Source organism: Mustelus asterias, chromosome 10 (genome assembly GCF_964213995.1).
Source record: "Mustelus asterias chromosome 10, sMusAst1.hap1.1, whole genome shotgun sequence".
Taxonomy (NCBI): Eukaryota; Metazoa; Chordata; class Chondrichthyes; order Carcharhiniformes; family Triakidae; genus Mustelus; species Mustelus asterias.
Window position 1 is genome coordinate 107,445,715 of NC_135810.1, and position 24,825 is coordinate 107,470,539.

At 47.1% G+C, this 24,825-nt stretch overlaps 1 protein-coding gene across 1 annotated transcript in view; it reads right to left on the reverse strand.

The window, feature by feature from the left end:
- Nucleotides 1-24,825, reverse strand: part of atp10a (ATPase phospholipid transporting 10A) — a 187,436-nt gene that overhangs the window by 72,889 nt on the left and 89,722 nt on the right. The gene's annotated exons all lie outside the window — the stretch shown is intronic.

Here is a 24,825-nt window from a genome sequence, read left to right on the forward strand (position 1 = left end):
GACAGGTATCCACGCCTTGTCACCCATCTGCACCAGACTGGCTGTTTGTCGGGAGTTCGTAACCCCTGGACCTGCTGGCCACTTATACTGCATCATCTCACAAGAAGATCAAGAGACTTTGCAGCAACTTTAACTGGCTGGAATCTAGCAATAAGATTACCAGGACTTCTGGCAGCTTGATCATTTTTCCCAATAGCCAATCACTTCCAGTGTTCAGATGATGCATTCTTTCAGAAAAAAAAATAGATTCTTTAATCTGCCAAAATTGTTCATTGAAATCATAGAAACCCTACAGTGCAGAAGGAGGCCATTCGGCCCATCAAGTCTGCACTGACAACAATCCCAGACAGGACCTATCCCCGCAACATATTTATCCCGCTAATCCTTATAACCTACACATCTCATGGACACTAATGGACAATTTAGCATGGCTAATCAACATAACCCGCACATCTTTCAGACTGTGGGAGGAAACTGGAGCTCCCGGAGGAAACTCAAGCAGACGCGGCGAGAAAGTGCAAACTCCACATGGACAGTGACCCAAGCCGGGAATCGAACCCAGGTCCCTGGAGCTGTGAGGCAGCAGTGCTAACCACTGTGCTACCGTGCCAACACTGTGTTGTTACGTTTTGCACTGCAATTAGTGGGTCAGTTTTAGCTACTGTGTCTGAGCAAAGATATACAGCACCTTGTCTCGTATCTGGAGTAATTTAACTCCTCATTAACTGGCATTTTTGATTAACTGGCACCACCCATTCCCTGAGCATGTTGGATAACAAATATTTTACTGTGCTACTTCTTTCCCTTCCTGCCAACGTGGACAACTTCACATTTTCCCAATGACACACCCTCCACCTGCCAAATGTTTGCTCACTCACTTAATCTATCTAAATTCCTCTGCTGTCTCATTAATGATGGGTGGCACAGTGGCCTCACAGCGCCAGTGACGGGTTCAATCCCAGTCTCGGGTCACTGTCGAGTTTGCACATTCTCCCCGTGTCTGCGTGGGTTTCCTCCGGGTGCTCCGGTTTCCTCCCAAACTCCAAAGATGTGCGGGTTAGGTGGATTGGCCATGCCAAATTGCAAGGTAAATATGTGGGGTTATTGGGTGGGATTGCGGTCGGTGCAGGCTCAATGGGCTGAAAGGTCTCCTTCTGCACTGTCGGGATTCTATGATTCTATGTCCTCTTCACAACTCACTCTCCTACCCATCTTTATGTCACCACGAAATTTAGCTACCATACATTCGGTCACTTTATCCAAATCATTGATCATAGTTTGAAAATAGCTGAAACCCCAGCATTGATCGCGGTCGCACTCCCAATAGTAATAGCTTCACATTTGCGGGCGGTGGGGTGGGATGCAAGGTGTGAAGGTAGCCAGGAGATATCAGAGTCGAGATGCTACAAGGGAATGAGTCTCCGGATATGTTGGGCTCAGGCTGGGTCAAGACAGTACAGAGATTGAAGTAAGATATGGGCGGAAGTCTCGCCTGGCCCCTTCGGTGGGTGGGGGAGGGGCGGGTGGGTGATTTCGGCAGGAGTCCAAATATCGGTTTCACACCAGTATGAGTTTCCCATGGGAATGTCCATTGGTGCCCACCATGGCAGATCGGGAAACCCGCTGGAGGCTGGCGTGAAATGGATTTGCATCCCATTAGCGGGATGCAGATGAGGACCCTGCTGGAATCTATTCCCCACTCCCAATTCTCCGTGACACCAGTGGCAAAACACGTCTGGAACAATCACAGGATCCCTACAGTGCCGAAAGAGGCCATTTGGCCCATCGAGCCTGCACCGACCACAATCCCACCCAGGCCCTATCCCCATAACCCCATGTATTTACCCTACTAGTCCCCCTGACACTAAGAGGCAATTTAGCATAACAATTCACCTAACCTGCACATCTTTGGGCTGTGGGAGGAAACCGGAGCACCTGGAAGAAACCCACACAGTCACGGGGGGAATGTGCAAACTCCACACAGATAGTGGAGGAATTGAACCTGGGTCCCTGGCAGTGTGAGGCAGCAGTGCTGACCACTTAGCCACCACGCCGCCCATGTGGCATGCAGAATCGGGTCTTTGCTGAATAAAGCCTGAGGCTGCCAGCAATCCTGGATCCTGGAATGCCATAGCAGTGGGTGGGGGGGAGCATCTACAGGCTGACCTTCCAGATTTAGTGTCACTGAGGAGGTCCATCTTCCACCCTCTGAGCGTTCCTGGAGGTCTAGCTTCTTTTTGAGGAAGTCCATCTTCTTGTCTAAGAGGGGAAATCCATCTCATTTCTTCAATGGTGGATCAGTGGATGTTGGGTGCATTTTCAATATGGCACCCAGGTATCATGGTGGGACTCGAACGATCATCCCCACCCCTCCACCGAATACATCACAAAACCTCCAGATGCATGAAGTTGGGGTCGGAAGATATGGCGTGGTTTCCCGCCGTCCTGCACAGTGGGAAATGTGCCACATTCCCCCCTCCCGCTTTCGGACTTAGTCCCAGATTGGGAGAATTCCGCCCACAGAATTTGTCAATAGTCTGATTCAGCTTCAGACAGTTGTGGAGAGAGGAATGATGTCAGTGGCGAAGGAGCAGAGTTTGGGATGGGAACTGAAGACACTGGGCTTCGCTATTCATCCAAAACTGGATGTCAGGCAAGTCAGAGGCTGAATCTAAGAAATTAAATATATCTCTTGGGGCGAAAGGGATCAAGGGATATGGGGGGAAGGGGGGAATCAGGATATTGAATTCAATGATCAGCCATGATCAAAATGAATGGCGGAGCAGGTTCAAAGGGCCGAATGGCCTACTCCCGCTTCTAGTTTTATGTTTCTGTGTAAGACATTAAAAATCAAACAAACATCACAGAAGATAGTCACATATGTGTCAGCTCTTTATGGGAGTTGTCCAATTAGTCAAACCTAAATGTTCAATGTGGTCACATGGGACACATGTAAATGTTTCCTTTTCAAATGTTAATTTCCTTTAAGCACAGGATGTGCAAGAACTGGAACCGATTGCCAGAAAGTATGGTGGTTGATGGGTAAGACAGTGGTTAAATTTCACAGATAGCTGATGTGATGTGGAGATAAGAGGGTTGAAATTCTAGAACAACGAGGTTACATGATTTGGACACAACGTGACGAGGGTAAACTCTCCTTCGATACAACTTACCTCTTGGACCAGACTCGAATCTTCTTCTGCGGTATGGGAAATTTCTTCCGAATGTTTAATAAAATCAGATGCCTGCTTAATAATCTCAGAATTGTCATGGCGCAGGAGGAGGCCATTCAGCCCATCGTGTCTGCACCAGCTCCCCAACCGACCATCGTGGTTCAGTGCCATTCTCCTGCCTTTTCCCCGTACCCCTACACATTGTTTCTATTCAAAACAATCACCCAATACCCTCGTGAATGTCTCAGTTCATTGTCTGTGTGGAGTTTGCATGTTCTCCCCGTGTCTGCGTAGGTTTCCTCCGGGTGCTCCAATTTCCTCCCACAGTCTGAAAGATGTGCTGGTTAGGTGCATTGGCCATGTTAAATTCTCTCTCCGTGTACCCGAACAGGCGCCGGAACGTGGCGCCCAGGGGATTTTCCACAGTACTTCATTGCAGTGTTAATGTAAGCCTACTTGGACAAATAAATAAACAAACTTCAACCTGCCTCTACTACACTTCCAGACAGGGCATTCCAGACCCCAACTAGTTGTGTGAATAAGTTTTTTCTCACATCACATTTGCTTCTTATGCAAATCACATTAAATCTGTACCCTCTCATTCTAGATCCTTTTTGACTTGATTTATTATTGTCACGTGTATTAGTATACAGTGAAAAGTATTGTTTCTTGCGCACTATACAGACAAACATACCGTTCATAGAGAAGGAAAAGAGAGAGTGCAGAATGTAGTGTTACAGTCACAGCTAGGGTGTAGAGAAAGATCAGCTTAATGCGAGGTAGGTCCATTCAAAAGTCTGATGGCAGCAGGGAGGAAGCTGTTATCACCAAATCTAGTGAGAGATTTAATTAGAGCATTGTTAGAGAGTTTATAAGAGTGAGAGTAGAGTTTTAAAAGCAGAGAATGAGAATGAAAGATAGAATCAGAGGGCATGCTGAGGACAGCTTGCAAGAAGTCGCCACACTCTGACGTCATCCTGAGAACTTTTATGAGCAGGAACATTTTCTCCCTATCACTGTGCAGACCCCTCAAATCTTCATTTAACCTTCTCTCTAAGGAGAACAGTCCCAACCTCTCCAATCTATCCTCATAACTAAAGTCATCCCTGGAACCATCCTTGTAAATCTCTTCTACACTCTATCCAATGTATTCACATCCTTCCTATAGCGTGATGCCCAGAACTGTACACAATGTCCAGAAAGGAAATCTTCACCCGTATAAATTAGATTGAAACCATAAAGTATAAATAGTTGAGGAAGTTTATTCCAGTTACAAATTAGACACACACAACAAAAGCTACTGCGAAATCAACTTAACTATTCAAAAACTCTTGATCTTGATCTCTCTTGGAAGAAAATAGGAAGTCACTATATTAACATGGTCAATTATGCTGTAAAGCAAAATCACACAGGATACACGCTCCAATGAAAATGTTGCAATATTTTGCTTTTATATTTCATTGAAGAGTATAATCAAGTGCAATTGGTGTTATAAAATGTAATTATCCTGGACAAAGCGTCTCTCCCTCTCGATGCAAACTGAAATGATTTCCTGATCGGGAAGTGGTTCTGCTCATCACTGGTATATTATCGAGCTAATAGCAACACTTGGCTTTCGCACTGACTAAATGTCAGAAGGGTTCAGAGAGCTAAGAGCTTTCGACAGAAAGGGTCAAGCTTTACTCCAGTGAATGTCTTGACACTCAACCCTATACTGCAGTGAATAATAAACTGCAGACATAACTACATGGCGCTATATCTCCACAGTTAGACACATTTGGGTATTAAAGTTTCCATTAGCGTGCAGATTCGGACAAGGTAAGATTTTTTTATTCATTCGGGGGATGTAGGCATTCCTGGCTAGGTCATTATTTATTGCCTCACGCTGCTACTGACTAAGCTGGCTGGGTCCTAAAGACAGTAAGAAGTCTCACAACACCAGGTTAAAGTCCAACAGGTTTATTTGGTAGCAGAAGCCACTAGCTTTCGGAGCGCTGCCCCTTCGTCAGGTAAGTTTACCTGACGAAGGGGCAGCGCTCCGAAAGCTAGTGGCTTTTGCTACCAAAATAAACCTGTTGGGATTTTAACCTGGTGTTGTGAGACTTCTAACTGTGTTTACCCCTGTCCAACAGCGGCATCTCCACATCACGGGTCCTAAAGAACATAGCTGCTGGACTGAGTCTGTGGCCGGCGGCCAGGGAAACAAGAGGGAAAAATCTACTCGCCTTCGTCCTCACTAATCTACCTGATGCAGACTCACCTGTCCTTGACAACATGTGGAAGAATGACCACCATGCGGGTCTATTTGGAGACAAAGTCCTCTCTTCACCTCGAGGACATCCTCCATCATGTCATGTGGCACCAGCACTGTGCTAAGTGGAACAGCTTTTGAACAGATCAAGACTGGGCATCCATGTGGCACTGAGGGCCATCAGCAGCAGCAGAATTGCACTCAACCACAAACGGTAACCTCATGGCCTGGCATATCCTGCACTCTACCATTGCCATCAAGCCAGGGAATCGACTCTTGTTCAATCAAGAATGCAGGTAGGCGTGCAGGGAACAGCACCAAGCATACCTAAAAAAGAGGTGTCAGACTGGGGTGGAACTAAACACAGGATGACTTGTGTGCCAAACAACACAACCAACAAGTGAAAGACAGAGGTAAGCTATCCCACAACCAGCCAATCATATCTAAGCTCTTCAATCCTGCCATCTCCAGTTGTAATGGTGGTGGACAATTAAACAATCCACTGGAGAAACAAACTCCAGAAATATCCCCATCCTCAATGGCGGAAGAGCCAAACACATCTTCAATCTAAGGGGTCAGTGGATGATCCACCTCGGCCTCCTCCTGAGGTCCCCAGCATTAAAGAAGCCAGTCTCAAGTCTATTTGATTCACTCCACATGATATCAAGAAACAGCTGAAGGCACTGGATACCGCAAAGGCTATGGGCCCTGAAAACAGAGCAGCCTTTGCTCCGGACCTAGCCATGCCACAAGTCAAGCTGTTCCGGTACAGCTATCACACTGGCACCTACCCGGCAAGGTGGAAAATTGTCCAGGTATATCCTGTCTCCAAAAGCAGGGCAAATTGAACCCAGCCAATTACCACCCCATCAGTCTAGAACAAAGAACAAAGAAAATTACAGCGCAGGAACAGGCCCTTCGGCCCTCCAAGCCTGCACCGACCATGCTGCCCGACTTAACTAAAACCCCCTACGCTTCCGGGGGCCATATCCCTCTATTCCCATCCTATTCATGTACTTGTCAAGACGCCCCTTAAAAGTCATTACCGTATCTGCTTCCACTACCTCCCCCGGCAACGAGTTCCAGGCACCCACTACTCTCTGTGTAAAAAATCTGCCTCGTACATCTCCTTGAAACCTTGCCCCTCGCACCTTAAACCTATGCCCTCTAGTAATTGACTCTTCCACCGTGGGAAAAAAGATTCTGATATCCACTCTGCCCATGCCTCTCATAATCCTGTAGACTTCTATCAGGTCTCTCCTCAACCTCCGTCGCTCCAGTGAGAACAAACCAAGTTTCTCCAACCTCCCCTCATAGCTAATGCCCTCCATACCAGGCAACATCCTGGTAAATCTTTTCTGTACCCTCTCCAAAGCCTCCACATCCTTTTGGTAGTGTGGTGACCAGAATTGTACACTGTATTCCAAGTGCGGCCTAACTAAGGTTCTATAAAGCTGCAACATGACTTGCCAATTTTTAAACTCAATACCCCGGCCGATGAAGGCAAGCATGCCGTATGCCTTCTTGACTACTTTCTCTGCCTGCATTGCCACTTTCAGTGACCTGTATACCTGTACACCCAGATCCCTTTGCCTATCAATATTCTTAAGAGTTCTGCCATTTACTGTATATTTCCTATCTGTATTAGACCTTCCAAAATGCATTACCTCACATTTGTCCGGATAAAACTCCATCTGCCATCTCTCTGCCCAAGTCTCCAACTGATCTATATCCTGCTGTATCCTCTGATGGTCCTCATCGCTATCCGCAAATCCACCAACCTTTGTGTCGTCTGCAAACTTACTAGTCAAACCAATTACATTTTCCCCCAAATCATTTACATATATCACAAACAGCAAAGGTCCCAGCACTGATCCCTGAGGAACGCCACTTGTCACAGCCCTCCATTCAGAAACGCACCCTTCCACTGCTACCCTCTGTCTTCTTTGACCGAGCCAGTTTTGTATCCACCTTGCCAGTTCACCTCTGATCCCATGCGACTTCACCTTCTGCACCAGTCTGCCATGAGGGACCTTGTCAAAGGCCTTACTGAAGTCCATGTAGACAATATCCACTGCCCTATCCTCATCAATCTACTCTTTATCATCAGTAAAGTGATGGAACGGGTCTTTGACAGTACTGTCAAGCAGCATTCAGCAAAAGCCTGCTCACTGACGCTCAGTTTGGGCTCAACCAGGCCAACTCAGCTTCTGACATCATTACTGCCTTGGTTCAAACATGGACAAAAGAGTTGAACTCAGAAGGGGAGAGGAGTGATAGCCCTTAATGTCAAGGCAGCATTTGACCAAGTGTGGCATCAAGGAACCCAAGCAAAACTGAAGTCAATACCTAGCACAAAGGAAGATGGTTGTGTTTGTTGGAGGCCAATCATCTCAGCTCCAGGACATCTCTGCAGGGGTTCCTCAGGATTGTACTCTGGCTCAACCATTTTCAGCTGCTTCATCAATTACAGTTCTTCCCTCATAAAAGGTCAGAAGTGGGGATGTTCACCGATGATTGCACAATGTTCAGCACCATTCACCACCCCATAGATGCTGAAGCAGTCCATGTTCAAATGTAACAAGATCTGGACACTATCCAGGTTTGGGCTAACAAGTGGCAAGTAACATTCGCGCCACACAAGTGCCGAGCAACGACCATTTCCAAAAACAGAGAATCCAACCATAACCCCTTCATAGTAAGTGGCATTACCATTATTGAATCCCCCACTGTCAACTTCCTGGGGGTTACCAGTGACCAGAGCCTGAACTGGTCCAGCCATCTCAATACTTTGGCGACAAGAGCCGGTCAGAGGCTGGGAATTCTGTGGCAAGTAACTCACCTCCTGATCCCCCCCTAAAGCCTGTCCACCATCTACAGGGCACAAGTCAGGAGTGTGATGGAATACATTCCACTTGCTTGGATGAGTGCAGCTCCAATAACACACAAGAAACTCAACACCATCTAGGACAAAGCAGCCCATTTGACGAGGACCCAATCCATCATCTTAAACATCCGGTCCCTCCACCACCCACGCGTAGTGGCAGCAGTGTGCACATCTACAAGACGCAGTGTGCCAACCCACCAAGGCTCCTTCAGCAGTACCTTCCATATTTGCCATCCCTACCACCTCAAAGGGCAAGGGCAGCAGGTGCAGTGGAACACTACCATCTGCAAGTTTCCCTCCAAGACACACACCTTCCTAACTTGGAAATAGCAAGTCATTCCCTCGAACATTCCTCACTGAGTCAGAATCCTGGAACTCCTTTCCTAACAGCACCTACAACAAATGTACCGCAGCAGCTCAAGAAGGCAGCTCACCACCATCTTCTCAAGGGCAATTAGGGATAGGTAATATTGCCTAGCCAGCGACACTCATATCCTGTTTACAAAGAAGAAAAATTGGTACCGCGCTAACTTTCGTGGAGATCTTTGTGATGTTCTAAATTAATTAAATGTCATTAAACAATCTGGTGGCTTCATAAAATATGGCGTTTGAAGATCATGATTCTTTGGTTCCCTGTAGTCATTTAATAAAACACTATCACAAAACATTGGTGGACATTTAAAAGCTAAAGTTTAAACTCCAGATCTACGTTCAATGAGATGAGGATGGAAACCTGCCTATTCCCACTCTCAGCAGAGTGTCGACAAAGCAGAATATCGCAATTCACTTAGTGACTGCCAAGAGGCTCCTAAACACTCAAATAGCAAGAAGCACTATTTTATCATGCTACAGTTTGCATTTAACACACGCTAACAGTGGTCATTTAGAAACTCCACAGATAAGCTAAATTAAGTTACAGAGAGTGCACACCAAGTATGAGCATGGATAGGGTGAGAAACAGTTACTCTGTTATATTCTGATGACTGATCTGTGCTCGACACTTCCAAGAGGAGATTGCCTGAAGATGACAGACACACGCATGCACGTGCACACACACACATGTGCACGCGCACACACACGTGCACACACACGCGCACACACGCACGTGCACACACACGCACGTGCACACACACGCATGTGCACACACACGCATGTGCACACACACGCATGTGCACACACACATGCACACACACACACACGTGCACACACACACACGCACGTGCACACACACACACGCACGTGCACACACACACACGCACGTGCACACACACACACGCACGTGCACACACACACACGCACGTGCACACACACACACGCACGTGCACACACACACACGCACGTGCACACACACACACACGCACGTGCACACACACACACGCACGTGCACACACACACACGCACGTGCACACACACACACGCACGTGCACACACACACACGCACGCGCACACACACACACACGCACGTGCACACACACACGCACGTGCACACACACACGCACGTGCACACACACACGCACGTGCACACACACATGCACGTGCACACACACACGCACGTGCACACACACACGCACACGTGCACACACACACGCACATGTGCACACACACACACACACACACACGTGTACGTACACACACACACACGTATGCACACACACATTAATTTAATTTCAGGCCTCAGAGGAACTTCACACCTACACCTAAGTTTTCCTTTTACCATCTGGCACTTTTATCTTAACCCTTCCAACTCATTCCTTATCATAAAGTCCAGGTGTCGGATTTAGTACAATCGTAACTCCTTCCCTAGCAGCACTGTGGATGTACCTACACCACGCAGACAGCAGTGGTTCAAGAAAGCAGCTCACCACCATCTTCCATTAATTCATTAGTTAAAATAAAACTTAAATACTGCTCAATTACCGCAAAATAAAATCACCATTCTCATCTGAGGCAACATTTCATGGAATCTCTACGGTGCAGAAAGGCCATTCGGCCCAGGGAGTCTGCACCGACTCTCTGACAGAGTAACTTACCCAGGCCCTCTCCCCCACCCTATCTCCGTAACTCCACATACTTACCATGGCCAATCCATCTAACCTACACATCTTTGGACACCAAGGGGCAATTTAGAACAGCCAATGCACCTTTACCAGCACATCGTTCGGACTGTGGGAGGAAACCGGAGCACCCGGTGGAAACCCACACAGACACGGGGAGAACGTGCAAACTCCGCACAGACAGTGATCCAAGTCGGGAATCGAACCCGGGTCCCCTGGCGCTGTGAGGCAGCAGTGCTAACCACTGTGCCACAGTGCTGCCATATCCATTCATGGGTGAGGGGGGTGGAAGATGGGGGGGGGAGAAAATCAGACTCAGCTCTCAAATCTGATCAGAACCAGAATGGAAAGTGGAATACGTGCAGATGAGAGATTGGGATGGCTGTGATGCCCCACCCTGAAGAATGGCACGGTGGCACAGTGGTTAGCACTGCTGCCTCAGCGCCAGGGGCTCAGGTTCAATTCCAGCCTCGGGTCACTGTTTTTGCAGAGTTTGCACGTTTGCCCCGTGTCTGTGTGGGTTTCCTCCGGGTGCTCCGGTTTCTTCCCACAGTCCAAAGATGTGTGGGTTAGGTGAATTGGCCATGCTAAATTGCCCCTTAGTGTCAGGGGAATTAGCAGGGTAAATATATGGGGCTAATGGAATAGTGGCTGGGTGGGATTGTGGTCGGTGCCAACTCGATGGGCCGAATGGCCTCCTTCTGCACTGAAGGGACTCTATGATTCTATGAATAACACACCCACCCATCATGAGAAACGATCATTCGAATAAGCTGTCAGAAAATACCCAGGGACTGAGGGGTTGTGGGGGAAAGGAGCGAGTCAAAGGGAGCGAGTGGGAACCGTGATGCAAGCGCAGCTGTTCTCCGCAAAACTGCAAGGGAACTAAAAAGAAACACTTCCTGCCTCAGCCGATGACATTGCCAGACTCCGATCACATCAGGTTTTAAAGCCCATCTTTGTGGATTCAACACGGTGCAGTTTGCCACAAGTTTAAGAGCCAATAAGCAATGCAAGCAAATCAGATAAAGCAAATATCTGCCTCTACCGGTGAGCAAACATTGCTGAGATTAAGCCAACCATGTATTTACAGTAAGCTGCAGCAGCCAGTTATTTATTTGCCGTGGTGAATTGCAGACATATTTTAGTGTTTCAAAATAACAGCTTGCCCAGAACATTAGTGTGCAATATTTCTCCCTCACGTGGAAAACTGACCATCAGGAAAATCAAACTCTTTTGGTGAAAAATACATTAATTTCTATAGTAAATTATAGAATCCCTACAGTGAAGGAGGAGGCCATTTGGTCCATCAAGCCTGCACCGGCCACAATCCCCACCCAGGCCCTAACCCCGTATTTACCCTGCCAATTTACCCCGACACGAAGGGCAATTTAGCACGGCCAACCAACATAACACGCAGGTCTTTGGAATGTGGGAGTAAACCGGAGCACCCAGAGGAAACACACAGGGAGAATGTGCAAACTCCACACAGACCAGAGGTTGGAATTGAACCCGGGTCCTTGGCGCAGTGAGGCAGCAGGGCTAAGCAATGCCAACTGGGGAATGAGTAATCACATTGTTTGACTGCAAAGTCTAGCAATGCTGCAACTCTTGACGGGTTAATACAATTGAGTAATTTAGACAGGATGTAGTCAGGTTTTTACATATAATAACTGAACTAAATTCAAGACAGCAGAAAGCAAAAAATGGGCAGAAGTCCAAAAAGAAACCCAATGAACATTCTGCACCCGAGGAATTTTTAATGAGCAAAATCTTGAAGTAGGGTAATCGTTGAGTCAAATGGGCGGGTGAGCAGCAGATGGAATTTAACCCTGAAAAGTGAGAGGTGAAACACTTTGGAAGAAGTAATTTGACAAGGAAGTATTCAATGAAAGGTCTGACACTGGGAGGTTCCAAAGAACAAAGGAACATTGGCGTGTTTGCCATAGATCTCTGAAGGCGGAAAGGCAGGCTAAAAGGGTGGTGAAAAAGGCATATGGCACACTCGCCCTTGTCAATCTGGGTATAGATTACAAAAGTAGAGAAGTCAATGATGGAGTTATATAGAACTTTGGTGAGGCTACAGCTGGCAACTGTGTATAATTCTGGTTGCCACATTATAGGAAGGACGTTGACGCATTGGAAGGGTTGCAGAGGAGATTCACCAGGATGTTGCCTGCGATGGAACATTTAATTTATGAACAGAGATTGGATAGGCTTGGGTTGTTTTCCCTGGAGCAGAGAAGACTGAGGGGCGACCTGATTGAAGTGTTCAAGATTATGAGGGGCATGGACCGGGTGGATAGGGAGCAGCTGTTTCCCTTAGTTGAAAGGTCAGTTATGAGGGGACACAAGTTAAAAGTGAGGGGTGGGGGGTTTAAGGAGGATTTGAGGAAAAACATTTTTCCCTAGAGGGTGGTGACAGTCTGGAATGTGCTGCCTGGGAGGGTGGTGGAGGCGGGATGCCTCACATCCTTTAAAAAGTACCTGGATGAGCATTTGGCACAACATAACATTCAAGGCTATGGGCCAAGTGCTGGTGAGTGGGGTTAGGTGGCCAGGTCAGGGCCTTTCATGCGTTGGTGCGGACTCGATGGGCTGAAGGGCCTCTTCTGCAGTGTGGTATTCTGTGATTCTGCGACTCTGAGCAGAAAAAGTTAACCCTTTGTTTGGATAGTCTGTTAGGTTGTTTTTATTTCTGTTTTAAAGTTGAGGTTTTCTAAATGGTCTGCAGTGAACGTTAACACACTTTCTTGGAGTTCTACGAACAATGGTGCACTTTCATGGACGCTTGTCCGAATTCTAAAATGTCACTGTCACTTCCAATGGCGGAAATCGAGTAGCAATTGATACAACTGAGTGACCTGCTAGGCCATTTCAGAGGGAAGTTGAGAGTCAACTACATTGCTGTGGCTCTGGAGTCACATGTAGGTCAGATTTCCTTCCCTAAAGGGCATTAGTAAACCAGATGGGTTTTTCTGACAATCGACAATGGTTTCACGGTCATCAGTAGATTCTTAATTCCAAATATTTTTTATCGAATTCAAATTCCACCGTCTGCCGCGGCGGGATTCGAACCCGGGTCCCCAGAACATTAGTTGAGTTTCTGGATTAATAGTCTAGCGATAATACCACTAGGCCATTGCCTCCCCGAATGGGCAAGTACAAATCGATGTGGTGACATTAACAGCTGCCACGGCCTTCCCGCCGATTGGAATTTTAACCTGTTCTTTCCCGCAGGCGAGCCTGGCTGGAAAAAAAAACTGCAATTTTAACACTCGACTGGGAGAGTGTTATGGTTTCAGTTTCCTATCATTCAGGAATAATCAGACTTTGGACTTAAAATTCTGGAGCTTCACCAAGTGTACTTTTTGCAGGAGGTCACCTGGCTTGGCAGACTGATCACATGGCACGTGACTACAGTGCGACAGTGAATGTGGCACTCTGGAATATATGGGCGGGTGTTTTACCGCCCGGCTGCCATGGGAATCGGAGTGGACAGACGTTGACCTCGGGCAGGGTTTTACGGTTTCGGGACAAGTGAGGCCGTAGAATTCCACCCACGTTCTCATGACAATCAGTTGCGAGCTCTTTCCAAATAATATATTTTAAAAATATACAATGTCTCGATAAGAACAGCTTCTTCCCTGCTGCCATCAGACTTTTGAATGGACCTACCTTGTTTTAAGTTGATCTTTCTCTACACCCTAGCTATGACTGTAACACTACATTCTGCACTCTCTCCTTTCCTTCTCTATGTACGGTATGCTTTGTGTAGCGCGTAAGAAACAATACATTTCACTGTATACTAATACATGAGACAATAATAAATGAAATCAAAATATCAATATAACTGCCAATCTCTAAGCTGAGAAGATTAGCAATCAACATTACTATATAAACTGAAACTCTTAAGAATCATTTATAGCTTGTTTTACTTTTGTCAAACTATTACTCGCTGTATTGCTTTGGTGATGGACAAAGCTGTGCTTTTGTCTGGTAGATATGGAGTTCATTAGTGTCAGTGACGAGTTGGCACGCTGCACAGGCCATGGTGAGCATGTTGTTCCTGGTTTTGGAGGAGTTTGCTTTATGTCACTAATGTGTCACTTGCTGGTGACGTTGCTGTTTCACTGCTGGTTGCTGATGTTGTCTTGCTGGTTCGTGATGTTGCTGACACAGTTGATGATCTTTTCTGCTTTCTTCAGCTCCGCCGTAGGGCCCAGAATCACAGAATCTGACAGTGCAGAAGAGACCCTTCGGCCCATCCAGTCTGTACCGACGCATGAAAGGCCCTGACCTCCCCACCTAATCCCACTTGCCAGCACTTGGCCATAGCCTTGAATGTTATGGCGTGCCAAGTACTCATCCAGGTACTTTTTAAAGGATGTGAGGCATCCCGCCTCCACCACCCTCCCAGGCAGCGCATTCCAGACCATCACCACCCTCTAGGGAAAAATGTTTTTCCTCAAATCCCCCCTAAACCTCCCACCCCTCACTTTTAACTTGTGTCCCCTCGTAACTGACCCTTCAACTAAGGGGAACAGCTGCTCCCTATCCACCCAGTCCATGCCCCTCAATCTTGTACACATCAATCAGGTCGCCCCTCAGTCTTCTTTGCTCCAGGGAAAATAATCCAAGCCTATCCAACCTCTCTTCATAACTTAAATGTTCCATCCCAGGCAACATCCTGGTGAATCTCCTTTGCACCCCTTCCACTGCATTCACGTCCTTCCTATAATGTGGCGACCAGAACTGCAAACAGTATTTCCGCTGTGGCCTCAGCAAAGTTCTATACAATTTCATCATGACCTTCCTGCTTTTGTAATCTATACCCCGATTGATAAAGGTGAGTGTGCCATATGCCTTTTTCAGCACCCTATTAACCTGCCTTTCAGCCTTCAGAGATCTATGGACAAACACGCCAAGGTCCCCTTTGTTCTTCAGAACTTCCCAGTTTCAGACCTTTCATAGTATACTTCCTTGTCAAATTATTCCTTCCAAAGTGCATCACTTCACACTTTTCAGGGTTAAATTCCATCTGCCACTTTTCCACCCATTTGACCATCTCGTCTATCGAATACATACGTTCCTTCTCATTCTCTTACCAGCTTCAGTCCCTTACCAGCTTCAGTCTCAATGCCATATGGCCCTAAAGGCTCACCTTCACCTACAACTTTTATTGGGTTCCAGGTTTTTTATGACTGGATCCTGTACATGTGCGGTGTGTCCTTTCAACAGCTCAGGCAGGGATTCAGCATGTTTGAGGTGTTGACTTCTTTCTACCTCAGCACCATGTCTCTCACTCCCTCCGTGTGGCCAGGGGAAGTACCTGGCTTGGCAGAATTGTCTTATACGTTCTTCTATTCCACAGTTCTGCAGACGATGTCACCTCAGCCTCGAGAGGCGTGGATCGGAGAGATAAGACAAGGTTTGGGTCTTCCTTTGCCTCCGAGGGTGCCACATTCACGATCTCACTGCAGCCATGTGCTGAGGTATTAATCCAGCAGTGACGTGGAAAGCAGCAAGAAATACACTCAACGAAGATGCAGCATTTTGAGTACGACGTGTGGTTTGAAGCATGATTATAGCTAATTTATGGGAACCAGAAGACATAACTGGGTTGCGTGCAACCAATTTAAACCAAACTATTCCAGGAGACAGTAATAATAATATTATAATCTGACTGCGTGCCTCAGATTTAACTGCAATTCAAATTTAGATCTGGGCCTCGGGAAAATCAAATGATTATAAGGAGATAAGGACCGCCATAAGAAATAGGAACATGAATAGGTCATTCAGCCTTTCAAGCCTGCTCCACCATTTAATAAGACTATGGCTGATCTGACACTCACTAAGTCTTTCTTGCCTTATCTCCGGAACCATTAATTCCCCAACTGATTAAAAGCCTATCGATCTCAGCCTGGAAAATGTTCAAGGACTCGACCTCCACAGCTTCCTGGAGTGAAGAATTCCAAACATTCACCGTTCTTTGAGGGAAGAAATACTCCCTTAAATCCATCTTAAATGAGCACCCCCTGATTCTGCGGCTATGCCTCTAGTCTGACACTCTCCCATGAGTGGAAACATCCTCCCAGCATTTACCCTGTCTAACCCCCTAAGAATCCTATATGTTTCAATCATATCACCTTTCATTCTCCTCAATTCCAAGTAGTATGGCAGTCCCTCCACACCCAGGATCATCCTAGTAAACCTCCTCTGTGCTGCCTCCAATGCTAATATATCTTTCCTTAAATCAGACCATAATAGAAAGCATTCTTTCTGGTTGTATCACAGCTTGGTATGGCTCCTGCTCTGCCCAAGACTGCAAGGAACTACAAAGGGTCGTGAACAAAGCCCACTCCATCATGCAAACCAGCCTCCCATCCATTGACACTGTCTACATTTCCCGCTGCCTCCGAAAAGCAGCCAGCATAATCAAGGACTCCACGCACCCCGGACATACTCTCTTCCACCCTTTTCCGTCGGGAAAAAGATACAAAAGTCTGAGGATGCGTATCAACCGACTCAAGAACAGCTTCTTCCCTGCTGCCATCAGACTTTTGAATGGGCCTACCTCGCATTAAGACCATAAGACCATAAGACATAGGAGCGGAAGTAAGGCCATTCGGCCCATCGAGTCCACTCCACCATTCAATCATGGTTGATTTCAACTCCATTTACCCGCTCTCTCCCCATAGCCCTTAATTCCTCGAGAAATCAAGAATTTATCAATTTCTGTCTTGAAGACGCCCAACGTCTCGGCCTCCACAGCCCTCTGTGGCAATGAATTCCACAGACCTACCATTCTCTGGCTGAAGAAATTTCTCCTCATCTCTGTTCTAAAGTGACTCCCTTTTATTCTAAGGCTGTGCCCCCGCGTCCTAGTCTCCCCTGCTAATGGAAACAACTCCCCTACGTCCATCCTATCTAAGCCGTTCATTATCTTGTAAGTTTCTATTAGATCTCCCCTCAACCTTCTAAACTCCAATGAATATAATCCCACGATAAAGTTGATGTTTCTGTACACACCAGCTATGACTGTAACACTACATGCTGCACTCTCTCATTTCTTTCTCCATGAACAGTATGTTTTGGCTGTATAGCACACAAGAAACAAAACTTTTCACTGTATACCAATACATGTGACAATAATAAACCAAATCAAATCTGTACACTGTATTCTAAATGTGGCCTCTCTAATACCTTGTACAGCTGCAGCAACACCTCTTTATTTTACACTCCAGCCCCCTTAAAATAAAAGCCAGCATTCTATTTGCCTTCCTGAATACCATCTGCACCTGTATGCTACCAGGTTTACTTGCTTTACCCTCCCTCGACCCTTCCAGTCTTTTCCCCACCAACTCTTCCAATCTCCTCGCTCCAACATTGCCAGGGTCTCCGATTTCCCCCGCCCCAAAGCGCTCCCCACCCCAGTGCCTCCCTTTTCTCGACTCCACTCCCTGACCATGGCCTAGTGTGGAAGGTCGACTGTCAAGACAGCCAATCTGCCTCTTAATCTAGAGCAAACATTTCGAGTCTAGATGACCCTTCGTCAGAGCCCAAGGGTTATCCAGACTCGAAACGTTGGCTCTATTCTCTCTCCACAGATGCTGTCAGACCTGCTGAGATTTTCCAGCATTTTCTGTTTTTGTTTCGGATCCCAGAATCCGCAGTATTTTGCCTTTACCTCTCAGTCTACCTGGCCGTGTCTGGGAAAAGAAGACTTCAAAAAGAAATGCTATAAACTCAACAGGACTTGGACCTCGAGCTTAGTTATGAGGAGAGATTGGGTAAACTGGGGTTGTTCTCACTGGAAAGACGGAGGATGAGGGGTGACCTAATAGAGGTGTATAAAATTATGAAAGGCATAGATAGGGTGAACGGTGGGAAGCTTTTTCCCAGGTCGGTGGTGACGTTCACGAGGGGTCATAGGTTCAAGGTGAGCTGGGGGAGGTTTAACATGGATATCAGAAGGATGTTTTTTACACAGAGGGTCGTGGGGGCCTGGAATGCGCTGCCAGGCAAGGTGGTGGAGGCGGACACACTGGGAACGTTTAAGACTTATCTAGATAGCCACATGAACTGAGTGGGAATGGAGGGATACAAAAGAATGGTCTAGTTTGGACCAGGGAGCGGCGTGGGCTTGGAGGGCCGAAGGGCCTGTTCCTGTGCTGTATTGTTCTTTGTTCTTTGTTTAACATCCGGCCCACTGTGTTAGCCAATCAGACAGTGAATGAACGACCCTTTAGCATCTGGAAGACAGTGTGAAAATGTCTTAAAATGCTGTCTGAGCTGGACCCTTCTATAATAAGAATCACAGAATCCCTACAGTGCAGAAGGAGGCAATTCGGCCCATCAAGTCAGCACTGACAACAATCCCACCCAGGCCCTATCCTTGTAATGCCATGTAATCCCCTGACACTAAGGGGCAATCCCACCCAGACCCGTAACCCCAAGTATTTACCCCGCTAATCCCCCTAACCTACACATCTTGGGACACTAAGGGTCAATTTAGCATGGCCAATCTACCTAACCTGCACATCTTTGGACTGGGGGAGGAAACCGGAGCACCCGAAGGAAACCCACACAGACACAGGGAGAATGTGCAAACTCCACACAGACGGTCACCTGAGGGTGGAATTGAACCCGGGTCCCTGGTGCTGTGAGGCAGCAGTGCTAACCACTGTACCGCTGTGCTGCCCTAGTGTTTGTGTGAGAAATTCCAGAGCTGTTACTGATCAGTTGATCAGAGAAAACGGTAATACTGGAAAATCTAGTTGGAAAAATTTTAATTGTACAGCACACGCGAGCTTGAACAGCTATCACTGTTGCCGCGGCTAGTTTAATACTGAATCCTGCCACCTACGGTTGCCATGGATGAGTGCTGGTGATATGAACTGCAGAGGAACCCATAGCACATCACGGATGAATTAGCTCATCTGTAAGCAGCCACTTTCCCCCAGGCAGCTATCCTGACTGAATCATCTGAGAACGTCCAAGATTGACACGTTCATGCCCAGGAAGAGCCCAAATCAACCTTTTACTCCTTGCAACTTTCGGTTGACCTTCCAATCCGAGGCCAATTTCCTTGGATTTTCCATTTGCCGGCGAAGGGGAAAGTGGGACCAAGATCGACCTATTGGGCCACGTGTTTTTAAAACAGGGGCAGAGGTTGGATTGGAAGTAGATGGGACTGCAATTTCCTGGCACCAGCTGGCATGGTTTGTACCCAGGTCATTTTACAAATGGATGGTGGAGGTGGGTTGTAGGCAATCAGTTGCTCCCACAATCTGCGTGAGTACGTTATCAGTTTACCACATTTCCCTACAGCTAACTAGACAATTGGTGGGGGGGAGGGGGGGGGGGGGGGGTGGCAATGGCCTAGTGGTATTATCGCTAGACTATTAATCCAGAAACTCAGCTAATGGTCTCGGGATCCGGATTCCAATCCCGGCAGTTGGTGGGATTTGAATTCAATTTTTAAAAATCTGGAATTAAGAATCTACTGATGACCATGAAACCATTGTCGATTGTCGGAAAAACCCATCTGGTTCACTAATGCCCTTTAGGGAAGGAGATCTGCCATCCTCACCTGGCCTGCATGTGACTCCAGAGCCACAGCAATGTGGTTGACTTTCAACTGCCCTCGGGCAACTAGGGATAGGCAATAAATGCTGACCCAGCCAGCGACGCCCATGTCCCAGGAATGAATAAAAAATAAACATGATCTTGGGGGTGTGGTGACAATATCCCCCTTGTGATCTGAACTAGACTTTTCTCACACACGTGCTTATTTAACCATTCTGAAGGCAGATCAAACAAAGACACGGTCAGACCAGGCCTGATGCAAGTTGCTTTATGACACAGTGAAAAGGCACATCATTCCAGTTAGTTGCCTTTTAGCAGCGAGCGGGCAAAATGTGCATATGCAGAAAGAAGTTTTGTTTCAACTCATTTGGGACAAAAGACAATCAGAATCTCGCAATCTTCCAGTAATCAAATTGGTCAAATCCCAAGTCATCGCTTAGCATCCGTGGGGAAAAATAAATAAAGCAATGGCAGCAGAGACTCGAAACATATTTCATATCGCGTACACGACAAAGCTAGAAGCAGCAGCAAAGTAATCCGGAGGGTTCAGATACCAACAAACTGAAGTGCGTCTGTCTAGGTCTATAAACACCACTCAATGGAGCTGCTGCAATTTATTTTAAAAATTATTTCACAATGTGAGTGCCGCTGGTTAGGCGAGCATTTATTCCCCATCCCTTATTGCCCTGGAGTAGGTGGTGGAATGTCGCCTTCATGAGCCGCTGCAGTTCCATGTGGTGCAGATACACCCACGGTGCTGTTAGGGAGGGAGCGCCACAGTGAAGGAACAGGGATATAGTTCCAATTCAGGATGCTGTGGAGCCGGGAGGGAAACTTGCAGGTCGGTGGTGGTGTCTGCTGCCCCTGTCCTTCCAGGTGGCAGAGGTCCCGGGTTTGGAAGGTGTTGTCGAAGGAACTTCGGTCAGTTGCTGCAGTGCTTCTTGTAGATTGGTACACACTGCTGTCACAGTACATAGCTTCCCCTTATTGTCTCCTCTGCTGAGTGGAAGTGGCTTTGGAACGTTTGCCCGTGGTTATACAGGAGAATTTTAAATTGGGAAAGTAGTGGAAACCTAGGGTATGTAAAACCTACAAACTGGTGAATAATCGTGACTAATTCTGCCCCCAAAAAAGCACTCAGGATGCAATAACCAGCAACTGTGAAACTGACAATGCAAATAACTAATGGCTATTTGATTTATTATTGTCACATGTATTAGTACACAGTGAAAAGTATTGTTGCTTGCATGCTTTACAGACAAAGCATACCGTTCATAGAGAAGGAAAGGAGAGAGTGCAGAATGTAGTATTACAGTCATAGCTAGGGTGTAGAGAAAGATCAACTTAATGCGAGGTAAGTCCATTCAAAAGTCTGACAGCAGCAGGGAAGAAGTTGTTCTTGAGTCGGTTGGTGCATGACCTCAGACTTTTGTGTCTTTTTCCCCGATGGCAGAAGGAGGAAGAAAGTATATCTAGGGTGCGTGGGGTCCTTGATTATGCTGGCTCCTTTTCCAAGGCAGCGGGAAGTGTAGACAGAGTCAATGGATGGGAGGCTGGTTTGCGTGATGGACTGGCCTTTGTTGACAAGCCTTTGTAGTTTCTTGCGGTCTTGGACAGAGCAGGAGCCATACCAAGCTGTGATACATCCGGAAAGGATGCTTTCTGTGGTGCATGTGTAAAAGTTGGCTATCACTTTGAACAAGTGACTCTCCATTTTAAAGATGGATGTTTAAGATAATGAAGATTGGAATAACTTCCAGAAGAGTTTTCCTCGATCCCCCTGACTATTTTATGTAGCAAGTACTTCAGCTAAAGCCAACTGTGCTGAAACTTGCTTTCCTCTTCATTCATGCTTGCCACAGGAAGGAGATCATGGCCAAAATTCTACCGCCCTGCCTGCCGTAGAATTGGAGCGGGCAAGGAGGGGCGGATAACGGAAATGTCTGTTGACTTCAGGTGGGATTTTCCAGTCTTGTTCGAGCGTGGCCGTAAAATCCCACCCAATCAGTTTTATAGAATCCTGATGAAGCATTTTCACTGATGCTGATTTCCCCATTCTAATGTTAGCTGGCTGGCTGCACACTTCAGTCATTTTGACCTTAGAATCATAGAATCCGCACAGTGCAGAAGGAGGCCATTCAGCCCTTCGAGACTGCCCGGACTCTCCGACAGGGCATCTTACCTTGGCACCACCACAGCCCTCCCACACCCTATCCCCATAACCCCATGCATTTACCCCGCTAATCCACCTAACCTACACATCTTTGGACACTAAGGTTCAATTTAGCATGGCCGATCCACCTAACCTGCACATTTTTGGACTGCGGGAGGAAACTGGAGCACCCGGACGAAACCCACGCAGACACGGGGAGAATGTGCAAACTCCACACAGACAAGTCTGCCAAGGCCGCAATCGAACCCCGGTCCCTGTGTTTAAGTTTCAGAATTCTGGGGATTTCCGATTTCCCCCAGTATTATTATTCTATAGCATACAAGTGGCAAATTCGGCACACTGGACGTTGAAATGAAACGGGGGCAACATCACTAACTAATACGTTGCCTCATCTACTTACGAACAGGTTTCATTGCGAGATAGTAAGCTGTTGGCGCACTCATTACTACTATACAGTGCCACTTCAAATGAAAAGAAATATAGACGGTCTAATGTTAATAAGCAAAGTCCAGAACCCATTAGAAGAGCAATGTTGCACGTACCAGAGCGTACACTCTAACGTAACCAGGCTCCAGCAGACAAATAGAGTGAAGGGAGCATCTGTTCTTCCAATAACACAAAACACATGTCAGATTAATTTGAGTTAAATCTACTGATATTGGCCTTTTTACAGTCCAAACCTGTCTCTTCTAATGATCCTCCTTTCTAACTGATTGCCTTTACATAACCGACACGTGACTGCCTCTCCATCGCACACGGTTGAGATGAGAATATGTGGTTAGGAACAGCGCAGCAGGTAACTTTCCAAAAATAGAAAAGGAAACACACCAACAAAAGCAAAAATGCTGCGGATGCTGGGGATCTGAAATAAGAACAGAAAGTGCTGGAAAAACACAGCAGGTCTGGTGGCATCTGTGGAGAGAGAAACAGAGTTAATGTTTCGAGTCCGTGTGACTCTTGTTGTCCTCAGACGCCAACTCCCTCTCCCCACAGATGGGGGAAGGGGGCGGTACGGTGGCACAATGGTTAGCACTGCTGCCTCACAGTGCCAAGGACCTGGGTTCAATTCCAGCCTTGGGTCACTGTCCGTATGGAGTTTGCACATTCTCACCATGTCTGCGTGGGTTTCCTCCAGGTGCTCTAGTTTCCTCTCACACTCCAAAGATGTGCAGGTTAGGCTGATTGGCCGTGCTAAATTGACCCTTAGTGTCAGGGTGATCAGTAGGGTAAATAACGGGGATAGGGTCCAGGTGAGATTGTTGTTGATGTAGGTTTGATGGACTGAATGGCCTCTTTCTGCACTGTGGTGATGCTATGATTCTTTGATAGAATCACAGCATCACCACAGTGCAGAAAGAGGCCATTCAGCCCATCGAGTCTGTACCGACCACAATCCCACCCAGGCCCTATTTCCGTAACTCTTATCTACCTTGCTAATTCCCCTGACACTAGGGGCAATTTAGCATGACCAATCCACCTAACCTGCACATTTTTGGACTGTGGGGGGAGACCAGAGCACCTGAAGGAAACCCACGCAGACATGGGGAGAATGTGCAAACTCCATGCAGACAGTGACCCAAGGCTGGAATTGAACCCGTGTCCCTGGCGCTGTGAGGCAGCAGTGCTAACCACTGTGCCACCAGACCTGCTGGGATTTTCCAGCATTTTCTGTTTTTACTTCACCCTCCTTTATTTCACAGCTGGACCGTAATCTGGCCTCTCTGGGAAGATGACAAGTGTTGCTTTTCGAAATTTCAATTAGTTTCATTGTTTGCCCCTGCCCACTGGATCAGTGAAAGACTGTGCCACCTAATGTAGTGTTGAGCCAGAAGATCGTGGGTTCCAATCAAATGGTCTCAGTCAAGTAATTTCAAGTGGTGCCTCAATTATAGCATCTACAGTGCAGAAGGAGGCCACCCAGCCCATCAAGCCTGCGCCGACAACAATCCCACCCAGGCACCATCCCTGCAAACGCACACATTTACCCTCCTGGTCCCCCTGACACTAAGGGGCGAATTATCATGGCCATTCAACCTAACCCTCACATCCTTGGACTGTGGGAGGAAACTAGAGCACCCGGAGGAAACCCACGCAGACACGGGGAGAATGTGCAGACTCCACACTGACAGCCGGGAATTGAACCCGGGTCCCTGGTGCTGTGAGGCAGCAGTGCTAACCACTGTGTCACTGTGCTGCCCAATTGTTGTCAATAACTGAACTGGGTGTGAGGAGAGTGGGTGAAGGAGTTACTGAAGCACGGCTCCAGATTCCTTTTTTAAACTCTTTCATGGGATGTAGGCGTCGCTGGCTGGGCTAGCATCTATTGTCCGTGCCTAATTGCCCTTGAGAAGGTGCTGGTGGACTCTGAGGGAGTTCCAGGATTTTGCTGTCAGGGCAGTGCTGTTGGGGAGGGAGTTCTAGGATTTTGACCCAGTGACAGTGAAGGAACAGCGGAGATATTTTTCCAACTCAGGATGGTGAGCAGGTTGGTGGGGAGCTTTCAGGTGGTGATGTTCCCAGGTATCTGCTGCCCTTGTCCTTTGAAGTACTAGGATGTCACCAGGACTTGATGGTTTGAATTACAAGGGGAGGCTGGATAGACTGGGACTTTTTTTCCCTGGAGCGTAGGAGGCTTAGGTGTAATCTTATTGAAGTCTATGAAATAATGAGGGGCTTGGATCAGCTAGATAGTCAAC